This window comes from Alexandromys fortis, unplaced genomic scaffold (genome assembly GCF_014885135.2).
Source record: "Alexandromys fortis isolate MF-2015 unplaced genomic scaffold, M_Fortis_MF-2015_v1.1 scaffold_20, whole genome shotgun sequence".
Classification (NCBI taxonomy): domain Eukaryota; kingdom Metazoa; phylum Chordata; class Mammalia; order Rodentia; family Cricetidae; genus Alexandromys; species Alexandromys fortis.
Window position 1 is genome coordinate 2,621,830 of NW_026067903.1, and position 12,512 is coordinate 2,634,341.

At 47.9% G+C, this 12,512-nt stretch overlaps 1 protein-coding gene across 6 annotated transcripts in view; it reads right to left on the reverse strand.

Moving 5' to 3' along the window:
• Il1r1 (interleukin 1 receptor type 1) overlaps positions 1–12,512 on the reverse strand; it is a 62,841-nt gene that overhangs the window by 15,576 nt on the left and 34,753 nt on the right. For 4 of the 6 annotated variants that reach the window (XM_050134735.1, XM_050134736.1, XM_050134737.1 and 1 more), the window contains one exon: positions 4,259–4,334. The exons of the other annotated variants lie outside the window; for them this stretch is intronic. The gene's annotated coding sequence lies outside the window, so the exon portion shown is untranslated. The remainder of the gene's footprint in view (positions 1–4,258; positions 4,335–12,512) is intronic. 6 annotated transcript variants of the gene reach the window in all.

The following is a 12,512-nucleotide window of genomic DNA, read 5'->3' on the forward strand; positions in this document are numbered from 1 at the left end:
CCTTCCCATGCCATCTACCCCTCAAACCCCACCTTCTCCTGCCATGTCATATATGGGTTTTTGCTAGGTTTTTACATATGAAATTAAAACACATTTGCCTTTCTTTCTGATAGTACGACCTTCTCCTGTTCTATCCATCTTTCTGAAAATTATGTAACTTGGTTCTTTCTCATAACTGAATGATGCTCTGTTGTGTATAAGTAGCACATGTGTGTTACCCATGTTGACAGACACCTGGGCTGATTTCATACCTTGGCTATTTTAAATGTGTGGCCCTTTGTCCATCTGTATGGCAGGAAGTGTAACCAGAGCAAGTATTTGCTTAGCCTACTTCAGGGCATGCCTGGCACCTCATATACAAAACAAAGTCCCTAAAACAAATATCAAATTAATAAAAAGAAAAAACACCAGACTCGCAGTTTTGCCTGCTACCTCTCAAGTCCCAAAGGAAATAAACACGCACCATAGTACCCCTGTTCTGCTCATTTCATTCTCCTCAACAGGTGCCTCATGATGAGATTCAGTTAAGCTCCAGTCTTATGTCTCCATTGAGCTTTTACATGAATTCACTCAGGGGCCCCTGAGAACCCCAATCCCAATAATACAGCAAGTGTTCATGCCCGGCCAATTTACCCTCTACTGGAACTTCCCACCTAGCTGACAGCCATACAGGGATCCAAACCTACTGGGCATGCCCTTAAAAGGGACCCGAGGTCTGTGATCATGAAGCAGCTGCCCCCAGGACACTCTCGCCCCAGACATGACAGTTGGTGTTCTTCATCACAACACCCCAGTTTACCCCTAACTCCTGTCATGCTCAAGCCCCTGCCTGGTTTATTATAACACCAGGCTTTTTATTTGTCTCTCTCCCCATGGATTTATATTTTTGAATCCTATCAACTACTCAATAACTCCCCTAGGCTCCCGGTACATGGAGAAGAATACCAAGCATAAGGCTACTCTGTTCTGGCTCTTTTTGCTCTACCAAACATCCTTCCCTCCTCCAGATCACCCCACAGCAGCCTTTCCCATGCACCCCAGCCTCTTAGCCTTATACTTAACTGCTTCCTCTACCCTTTAACTCACTCACTCTTACTCCACCAGATCTCCGCACCCTAGGGTGAGGAACATCCCAGAGCTCCTACTTGGCTTCTCTGGGCCTTCCCAGCAACCTGCATGCCTGCTATGCCCTGAATATAATCTTCCACTTAACCTAGGATGGGGAGCCTCCTGAAGGCAGGAACATGGCTTGCTCATCTCTGTCCCCAAAGCACAGAACACTGTACTTGAAACCCAGAAGTCCTTAATAAAGTCTCAAGGAATGAATGAGAAAAGAATGAGCAAAATAAACAGCTGATTCCTCAATGCAACACTGAGCAGTGTCCAGAACACACTATGAAATTCTTGGCTGGGAAAAACAAAACAACAACAACAGCAACAAAAACCTGCCCTTAATTATACGAGACACTAAATGTCTATATTCTTACCTGTGGCTGTAAGTAAGGGTGAAGCACAAAGTCCTTTAACTAAGATGACACTCCTGGAGACTAGCCATCTGACTTAAAGATTAACTGGAAAATGTTCTACGTGAGGAATTACATTAGAAAGTATACAAACATTATGACACACTTGTTAAACAAAGGTTGATGAGGGGCGGGTTTTAGCTGAACCTAGCAGACACACCCACTCAGTTCTTGGTACTGTAACCCCAGCATCAGGATGTTGATTCTTGGGCCCGGCTTAAGCTTTGAGATTTACCCTAGAGCAGTAAGACAACATTCCTGATGCAGCCTGTAACTCCAATCCTTCACCACGAAAACTGGTCATCTACCACAATGTCAGTTAACAGTGCTATTGCTGTATCTACTCTACACTAGACTCAGATGATGACATAAGAGAGGAGGCCTTGAAGCTTGTGGCCCGGCTTCTTCCCTCCTTCTGGGAGCATGTGGAAGTGTGTGTCAAGTCAAGTCTTAGGAAAGAAAGGGTTGACCGGCTCCCCGGTACCGAGTTCTGGCTCTTGACTCAGTCAGCTTAGGGTCAACAAGCGTATTCATAAATAAATCACGTGGACGCTGCTGGTTGCCAGTTCACTCATGGACGAGTTCGGGCTTGTCTGATTATTAGGCAGAAAAAGAAAAATATGCCAGGCTGCCTTTTTATAGTGTGTGGCTCGCAAGTTGGAATTCTAGGATAACTGCAGATGAACAATCCTTAACTATTTCAAGTCCAGGCCCAATGACCTAAGACCAGTTTCTTCCCCAGTGATTTATTTATTAAGTGGCAGAGAAACAGGGGGACAAGTTTTCCATCCGCCCCTACCCTGCTCTAGGGAAAAATAAACACCGAAGCCGGGTGTAGGAAAACTGTTTGCCCTCAGCAGTAGCTTGTCTGAGTCCTTATCTGTCAGCAGAACCTAGGGGTGGAGGTTCCACACCAAAATGGATTGGGTACCAACGAAGGGAGGACTATAAACCAGCACCTGAGATGGGACCAACTGTGATCCCAAGAAAAACCAACAAAAGTTGGGTGTGATGTCCCCTGCCCATAATCCCACCACCAGGCAAGTCATGAGTCTGCAGTCAAGCTGAATGACCCAGAGCAACTGTCCCTCTAAAACAAACAGGCAAAGCAAAACACCAAACAAGCAAACAGACACCGCCCCAAATCAGCACTGACCCCTGACATCCACCAACAGCGATGTAAGCCCCAAGGCAGAGATGACCTAGACTAGACAAACTCCAGGGCCAGCAGTTGAAAGACTGTCCAAGTCAAGCTTCCCCACAGAGGTGGCAGGCTGGATAAGCTCAACTCCTGTGGTCAGTGCCCTATGTGACCATCAGAGCTGATAACAGTATCTGTCACTGAGGGCCCTGATGAGGATGAAAGGAGCGGCCACCTGGAAACCAAGGGTAGCCAAGGTCCCCTCTGCCATTCTCACGAGCACCACACTGCAATGACAAGTTCTGATAGATCTTCAGTGTCCATTGACATCTTTTCCACCCACTGCCCTGCTGAACAATTGTTTACAGAAGCCCATGTCCACACTTGGTTCTGGACATAGAAATGGGAATAACGGCCCACAGATGAGCTGGTGGAGTTGGGGGGCCACAGGGGAAGTGAGTGCATCCCTATTCATCCCAGCAGATCATTTGTACCTGCAGGATGATACCCACCCCCCACACAAGGGTGAGGGAGGATGGGGCCCCAACTTGCCTGTGGGCGGGAAGGAGGATATTAAGAAATGTCTCCATTCTGGAACATACTCTGAAGACAGGTGCCAAGAAGTACATCAGGAAAGGTGGGGCTGCAGGTGGCTACAACAAGGGGTGCACAAAGGGGCTGGCCTTTCATTTGCAGATGGCAGAAAGGCTCTTAAAGATTTTACACAAAGGAGTGGGGTTTGGCTAGGTTTTGATTTTTCTACAGATGCTTTAACCACGGTGTGTAAAATAAGTTGGAGACAAGAGGAACAATGTGGAGAACAGACTTCTTGGAGGCCCAGATGAGCAGCAGGGGGAATGGGCTGGGAAGAGAGGCTGAGAGTAGCTAGTGGCCAGATTCCCTGGGGAGGGGGGCGAGGAGGATGACATCACAGGTAGGTGGGCGGGGTTGAGACAGGGACTGCTCTGACTTGACTGGAATAGGCTTCCTGCACCAACCAGCCCTGGGCCCCTGGGGAAGAGGCCAGACATGTTCTTTCCAACTGAGATTTGAGGGTGGGATGAAAGAGGCCCCGAACTTCTCAGAGGGCTCTGCTCCCCCACCACCCACCCACCCTGGGAACTCACTTCAATTGGATGCTGAGGAAGATAGTCAGCAATGACCACATAGCTAGAGGGCAGCAGGACCATAGACTCCCTCAAAAACCTGACAGCACCTCCCTCTAGCCTTCCCTTCTCCCCTCCCCAGCCTCCGGCACCCACTGCCCCGTCTTGTCTTCTCTGCCATCAACTGTTTGAACTTCCTTCTACACATGTGTGAAATCCCATGGTCCTCGTCTTATTCCGCCAAACACTGTGTCCTTCAGTACCTTCCTTATCGCCTCCCTGTATTCAAATGTTGTGCAGCCATATAAAAACAAAAATAAGAATTTATCTGATAAAGACACACACTGTCCCCCAAGAAAAATGTGCCAGCAAACATTTTTTTGCATACAGGGGGAGCTGTCTCAAGACTGCCTACAGCTGAGGGCAGAGGTTTCCATTGCTTAGAAGAAAAGACAAACGGATTCTGCGGCGACCCAGCCTGTTGTTACCTTGAAGAAGGCTGCTTCCTATATGAGTGGTCCTGCTTCTCAGGAGGAAGTGAGCATCTTTAAGGGGCGTGTCTACCTAGAGAAGAGGAACGCAGGTATATTGAATGGACAGGTAGGTGGAAAGAGCCCCACAGCCACCCACAAACCAAGACAAGCCTAAAGGTATTACATCCTCATGAAAAAGTCAAAAAGTCTGTGTCCCGAGGCCCTCTAGGACAGAATGCTTTTAGGAAAACAAGTCAAAGGAGTCAGGAATACGGAGCTAGACACACGAAGGATTAAATGTATGCACCGTGCATCCTACCAGTCAGAGGGACTCAGAAATTGGTAAAAAAAAAAAAAAATCCCTCAGTACTGATGGAAAACAGGGCTAAAAGACTTGCCACATGCCTGGAGGGAAAAAAAAAAAAGGAAAAGTCCCTTTAAAGAGCAGGTGCAATAGCTTTAAAAAAAATGTATTTTTCCCTTAAACCAATCACATTCAAATGCCTACCCACCATATTACAGAATTTAAAATAATTCCCCCAAAGCTGTTCGCGATTGCCTTTCTAGTATCACACGGCTCATTATTCAACTCTGCAGTTTCCTCTAGTATCTTGGAGTCTTATTTTTTGTTGTTTTTTTTTTTTTTTCACCTCTGAGTCATTTCCTTGTGCCTATAAAAAGGTAGTGGGACCTTTTAAAGTCCACCACTGGCACAGACCGACCAGATTGATGCTAAACATTTGCATAGACTAAATACATGAAATCCCAACCTATTAGTCACGCCTTAGGAGGTGATGGAACACGGCACCCCGTTCAGCGGTCAGAGGCACGGTGGCACCTTATCATGGGTCCTGTTACGGCACGAAATCAAAGAGCACACTCAAGGTCTTCCTGTTCCAGCCAGAGGCTTCTGCGCCCTAATCCCTTGGAGCCTCAAAAAGGACTATAGTTGATGGGATCCATGGAGAAAGTATTACCGGGAAGCTCGTCAACGCAGCAGAAGGGGGCAGGGAAAGACGGACAATTGGGTAAATCTAGGGACCTTCTGCAAAGATGCTTACCCATTCACTCCGACCTGTTCCACTCCTCACCTCCCTCTGTATGCCTGTGCCGTCTTCACACACACACACACACACACACACACACACACGCACGCACGCACGCACGCACGCACGCACGCACGCACGCGCGCTCTCCCCACTTCCTTCCCATGACTGAAACGCCAGCAGCGCAATCAAGATAGCACTACTGCTGAAAGACACTGCCCAAGCCTATGGCTCCCCCTTATTTCTCCAGGCAAGGGACCCTTTCATCTCTAGCTCACGTCACCCCATCTATCTTGACTCCGGGGATGATGTCAACCTGCTCTTCCTTCACAGCTGCTATCTTGGCGCTGGTCCTAAGGATGTGTACCATTCTACCCCCCCCCCCATGCTTCTCTTCAGCAGCAGCCAAGGGGCTTGAACAGCTTTGAACTGACTCTCATCAGAAACTGACCTTGGGCCCTCAAAGATTACCCCCCCACCCTTCTCCACAGTCAGGGACCAGTCACACAGCCTCTCCATGGCACAACACACAGGGGCCCGGAGAGCTGAGGCAGCCCAGCTAGCGCCCCAGCGATGAGACTTCTCTACTCGAGATGGGAGAAAGACAGGACAGACTGTCCCCCCATATTCCTGTGAGGAGGGCCCCATCCTTCACAACTTCCTCATGCCAGGTGTACGATAGATATTAGTAGAAGAAAGGAGAGAGGAAGGAATCCCCCCGACCCGCCATCTTTGAAGTCTCCATGAGCAGGCTGTGACAGAAGCAGTCCGTCTCTTACTCGGTCTCCTCCACAAGCACCCACTTGTCTTTGCCTGTATCTGCCATGCTAGGAGGTGTCACGGGGCCCCCAGCAGACGCCGCCACCTGGCCCTTTAACCTACATAAACTATTGTTTACAGATGACCCGGGTCCAGTATTCTATGACAGCAACAGATGCGGCCTTTAAAACACAGTGCTGGACTCAGACTCTGAAGCAGAAATGTGAACTAAATTATGAAAAATAGAAAATAAGTACAAGAATCAGTATGACCAGTTCCGATTCCCAGCAAAAGTCCCTTTCCAAGAAGGCGAGTGGCCAGGACAAGAGCGGTGAAGGACAGATGAGCTAGCAGCACGTGGGAGTGTGCCGTCCCTCATCCCAGGGGTCAGAAGGGAAGGGGACTTTCTCTCATTCTACAAGATCTCCTTTGTGCAAAGCAGGCACAAGAAAAGTGGCAGCTGTGGGCCCTGGCATGTTCCGCAAGGCAAGTGCAGGCCTGAAGAGGGCATTTTTCCTGTAAGTGGCCACACCGAATGTATTAGATACTTTCTTATGAATGAGAAATTTCCCACGAACTTGAATTCTCTTCCTCTTCCTGAGGAATTCCCCCACCCTGGGAATCTCGCCTTCCAGGACAGAAGCTAGCTAGGCACAAGCTCTGTCAGATAGATGTATTGAGGCCACACATTGTGTGGGTCAACAGCAGAGGAAACTCCTAACTGCTGCCGGAGGAAACGTGTCCTGGGACTCAGTGTGCAAAAACAGGCTGTACCAGCCCTATAGTGGGATCTTCCTGGAGCAGGCCTAACAGTGGTCTCTACTGTATCTAGTTACTCCCAAACCCTCTCTCCAGCCAGCTCTTTCCACATTATGAGGGGCTCTGAACATATGCACAATTTGACCCCCTAATCTATACATGTGGGTAAATTCCCTTCTATACAACCCTGCCCAGGCCCCCAAGGCAAGCATATTGACAGCGGCGTCCCCCAAGGCAACTCAGGACAGCCTATGGCAGCCATGGAATTGGAGTCCAGACAGTTGGGGAAAGAATTCCAGGGTTCTCTAGAACCTGAAGCATGACCGAGAGGCAAGTGTGATGGTCAGGTCTCTAGTGGGCCTATCCTTTTGGCCTTCTAGACTCTTCACTATGACAAGGGACGTGGCTGGTGAGTCGCAGAGAAGATCTGTACAAATCACTGGACTTTGGGGGAATTCTAGAGGAAATTCTAAGGAAGTCAAACCTCAATAGAAACCCAGGAGCATGAGATAAAGCAAGAATAAGTTCTTGCTTCTTCTAGGGACCTGACGGAGCCAACCTCCAAATCTGAAATTTATGAAGGAAATCTTAACCATTTTAGTCTCTCTCTGTGTTATTTGTATGTTTTTTTGTTTTGTTTGTTTGTTTGACTACTGTGACAAGATGCCTGACCCCAAGCGACTTAAAACAAACGGAAGATTATTTGGCTCATAGTTCTGGAATTTGGGAGCATGGAGCCAGAATTTGTGCTACGTCACCCATGGCAGAAGGCAGAACAGGGAAGGGCAAGGAAAGGCGAGAGTGAGCAAGCAAGGGAGGGTTACACTCACTTTTATGACAACCCCACTCCTGCCATAATGAACTCACCTCCCCGGCACTGGCACCAATCCATTCATGAGCACAGGGCCTTCGAGAACTAATTGTTTCCTAATGAGCCTTGCCTCACACGGTTGCACTCGTGATTATATTTCTCACCTGTGAGCTCCGATGACCACACTCAAACCATAGCACACACACACACACACACACACACACACACACACGCTCCCCATTTCTGCCTTCCCCCCTACATGCCTGCCATTCCCAGCAATGCCTCATAGAGCAACAGCTGTAGTAACACATTTGTAACCTCTTACAGCTGGCATGGGACTGTATCTGCAGATTTAATATACAGAGACATGCCTAGACAACTCAGCTCCCCTTAACTTGGTCATAATTGAGGAAAAGCAAGAGTTTAAGCATGCTTCCCAGTTTATGAAGTGTCAATGCCTCTGTATCTACTAAAAACCTGGTGAACAGTGGGTTTTAGTATTGAACTATGTCCACAGGATGACATTTTGTTATAAGTATTCAACCAGATTCTCAATAGCTGCTGACCTCCAGACCTAAAGGGTCAGTGTGGTGAAGACGGCTAAAAGGAATACACAAAGCCACAAACTATACAACCACAGAAACTCCAATTCTATACTCACAGGAGTCCTTGATTCTGAAACCAGAATGGGGACCTTTCCAAGAAACTCTACAGCCATGCAAAGGACCCGAGTCTATCCTACTGGGGTCGTTATTTTACCCAAGGAGATCTAGGTTGGGGGGTGTGTGGGTGTCAGTTTTATACTGAAGCAGAGGTAGGTGTGCACTGAGTGGAAAGGAAAGAGGCCTCCAAGATCTCCCAAGGAAAAATCAGGAGGCGTCAGAGAACCATCCCATAAGGTAAGGCTAGATTGGGCATTCAATTTTGCTTTCTCCAGTTCAGTCTTTGTGTTGAAAGTCTAAGCAGCGCTATCTTAAATATTCCCTTATCATCTCGGACTTTCCCACTCATGAGATAATGGAAGCACTGAGGCCCACAGGCTCAGGACAAGATAGAGCACCTCCCACTAACTTCTCAAAAGTCCATCTATGTAGGAGTGCCCAGACTCAGGCTGAGAAAGGAGAGGGTGGGGGTGATCTCAGAGGCACCTGGGGACCTCCGTGGTGTGCTCTCGATGGTTCCACTCTTCAGAGATTAGTAACAAGGGGTCACAGACAGACACTCTAACCGTGGGAGCCACTGGAACCACTGGAGAAATTAACTTGACAAAACTACAAACAAGCCTTCCACACGAGAAGCGGCCAAAGAGATTCACTTCTTAGAAGCCCCAAAGAACATCAAGACTGCAGTTTTCAATCACAGTAAATGGATTTGGCTTCTTTACCCACACAAAGAGGGGGAGGGAATGTCTTTCTAATCACAGAAGCAAAATCTTTCTAATCGCAGAAGAATATCTTTCTCATCACAGAAGAACATCTTTCTAATCACAGAGGAGAAATGCTTAAAGATGAAGATAAGGTAAAAATGGCCAAACAGGTTTCATGTGCTGGGAAGAAACGTCAATACTCAGCTGTGCAGAGCTCAAAGCCACCAGATGGCCCATTTCAACTAAGGCACATGGGTTTAAGGACAAAAGGGGAAAGTGAGGCAGAGACATGGATACGGCCACAAGAAAAACCACTCAAGACTAGGCCAATGGGGGGGGGGGGGGGACTAACTCTGGCTCTTAGTTGAGGATCTATGGACAGCCCAAAGGTGCAGCATTCTCCCTCAGAATTGTCATTGTTTTCTCTTATATACTGTTATAGTGAGCTAACCCGAATGCCTTAGGTGCTCAATTCCACAAGCTGGAACAACTATAGATACTAGGAACACATCCTTTATTTCCCACTTTCATCAACCCCCAAAGTCCTTTGTGCTCCTCAGCCGTCACCCTCAGGTACATGACGCCCATTATTCTGACGTCCTTTGCCACCTTTACACGTGATCCTGACAGTTTATGCTCAATGCATCCTAGATGGTCAGCTTCTGTACCATCGACTCCTACAGTTTTTCTGCTCGTACATGGGCCATGCCAGGCTCCACACCCTCACAGGTGCCTTAGTCACACGACAACATGACCCAGTCAGACAGAGAAGGCAGCGGTTCTCAGCATTCTGAGAATGGAGAGCATTCCAGAAGCTATACTGAAGGAAACACGGGGAGCCAGTGAAGTCCTGAGTGAATGGGTGTGGTTGACATTGGCACAGCTATGCCAAGGATGCCCATGTCTGAGATCCACAGGAAAGCAAGGCCTTCCCTCCTGGGCCCAAGAGTGAATGTTGACAGTGTGAAAATGTCCATCATAGCCTTCTCCCCTCTGGGTGTTTACAGCCTGAAGACTGCTCCCCTTCAGAGACCGATCCTACCAAGACCAGTGGAACCTGCTTCCTTGCTCAGTTATAGATAATAACCCCACTTCCTTGTTTATCCATATACAATAAACTCTGTTCCATGTCTATCTGTATACAATAACTCCACCTCTTGGTTCAACTATATATATATATAATAAACACTCTGCACTTCCAAGGCAATGGGGCTTCTCCATTATCAGAGAGCTCAGTCCACCCATGCCCAGCTTTTCTCTCTGTATGTGTCTGTCCTTTCTCCGTCACCTCATCCGGTCAGGTCAAGTCCCTGGAGACACGCAGGATGTGGCAGGGGACACCTTGGATGACTATCAAATACTAGAATCTGGAACAGTGCAAGGCGACAGTTCATGAAGACTTGACCCTGGACCTTCATGACCACCAGGTGCCCCCCAGATACAGCAACAGACAATGTACTTGGTGGTTTCGGCTTAACCCTGACTGCACCCCACATTTATAGAAAATGCGGAGTTGGCACAATTTCCATACATACAGAAAGGCTTGGGAATGTTAATGACTGCTGTAACAGCTGAGAGGACTCGCCTCTGACTACACCGAGGCCTTGACTAAGAGTTGAGAACCTGCTAAAAGGGTTCATGTGGCCACCAGCTCACCTGTTCCTCTAAAGACTTGAGTTTGCCCCCACGCTATTTATTCTGTGGTCAACTTATACAAAGTGCTGCATAGTTTTACCCCAATGTTGTGGGATATTATTTTAAGATGTGTTACATATGTTTATGCTGTGGAATATTTGCTTAATGATGCAAAGATATGTTGCGTTCTTTTATGTTGCATTCGCTTAACATAAACTTAACAACAAAAGCTTAACAAAACTGTGTTGCTTTGCCTGTATAAAATACCCGATCGGTCTAATAAAGAGCTGAAGGGCCAATAGTGAGGCAGGAGAAAGGACAGGCAGGGCTGGTAGGCAGAGAGAATAAGTAGGAGGAGGAATCTGAGAGAGGAGATACAGGAGCGAGAGGAGGAGGAGGACTCCAGGGGCCACTCACCTAGCTGCACAGCAAGCTGCAGAGTAAGAAGTAAAGAAAGGTAAATAGGATAAAGATAAAAGCCCAGAGACAAAAGGTAGACAGGATAATTTAAGAAAAGCTGGCTAGGAATAAGCCAAGCTAAGGCCAGGCGTTTATAAGTGATACTAAATCTCCATGTGCATTTATTTAGGAGCTGAGGGGCGGGCCCCCAAAGAGCCAAGAGACGAAAAACTACCAACTACACCCCAAGCATCGGCATACTGAAATGTTTAAGTTTACTACAAACTGCTTTTAATTCTTCTTTCCATTTAGACATTTATATCACTGTTTGGAAAACTGTTGTCAGCTAAATTTTATGATATCATCTTGCACTGCAAAGAGACATTTTAAAAGTAATTGGGCACTGAAGTGCGTAACAGCAGGACACGTTTCCCTTCTCTCCCGCTAGGAGTCACGGCTGGACTTTCAGGTGACCAGGAGGAGGCCGGATGAGCGGAGCTGGGCTCTCTAGACCCTTCCTGTCAGCTCAGCGCCAAGCTGCACTGGAGTTGCCAACCCGCACGTGTGGAATGGGTAACTTCGAGAGGCTTTAAGCTTGCCTTCCTATCCCTTTAGTGAGAACCAGATGAACATTTCAACCCAACTTTACACCAAGAATCCTTTCATTCCCCGCAAATATTACACATTTATCTTGAAGACGCTAACAGCTGCGGCTTCCCGGGTCATTTTAGACATTTCTAGCCATCGTGGGCTCCATGCCTGACGCCCTCTCGTTCTCTTTTAATTAATGATATCTGCTAAATCCTTTCCCAGATGGATGAGATAGAAAAATGTCTCAATGGACACGCACAAAGGAGGAGACAGCATAGAATCCAAAGGTAGTGAGTGACCAGGGACTTGGAAGATCCTCAGGTGCTTTCAACACTTGGCAACAACTCTCTCTGGCAGGGCCCCTCTGCCCACTCTCATGTACTAGGTGTGGCTAGGAATCTGGCACTTCCGGAGGCCCCAGCAGGCAAGCAGAGGAGAGTGAAGTTGCTAACACTGCAGATCCTTCTGCTCCAGCACTAACCACTTCACAACCGCACGGAGAGGAGAACGCAAACCAAAGGCCGGCTTTTAATGACACATGGGTAGCATTGTGGGGCAGGTCATGGCCCATGAGTCAGGGCTCCCGACAACTTCTCTCCTTTGAAGTGGCAGGTTCACTACAGATCCATCATACAGAGCAAGACACTGACGGCCTGTGCTCTTCCCTCTGCCAGACCCTAGGCCATGGCTGTCTCACTGCAATGGTCTGGCTTTGCCCAGCTCCTTAACAAGGTGTTCCCTCTACAGAATCTCCGTGTAGGTGAACAGACACTCCCTGATCGCACCTCCCATCGGCAGGTTTTACCATCTACCCTGGTTCTCTTGCATAGCTGGCCCACGAGTATATCTTAGCACCCTTGCTATTCCTTGGAGGATCACTGGGCTGTATGTACGGGACCACTG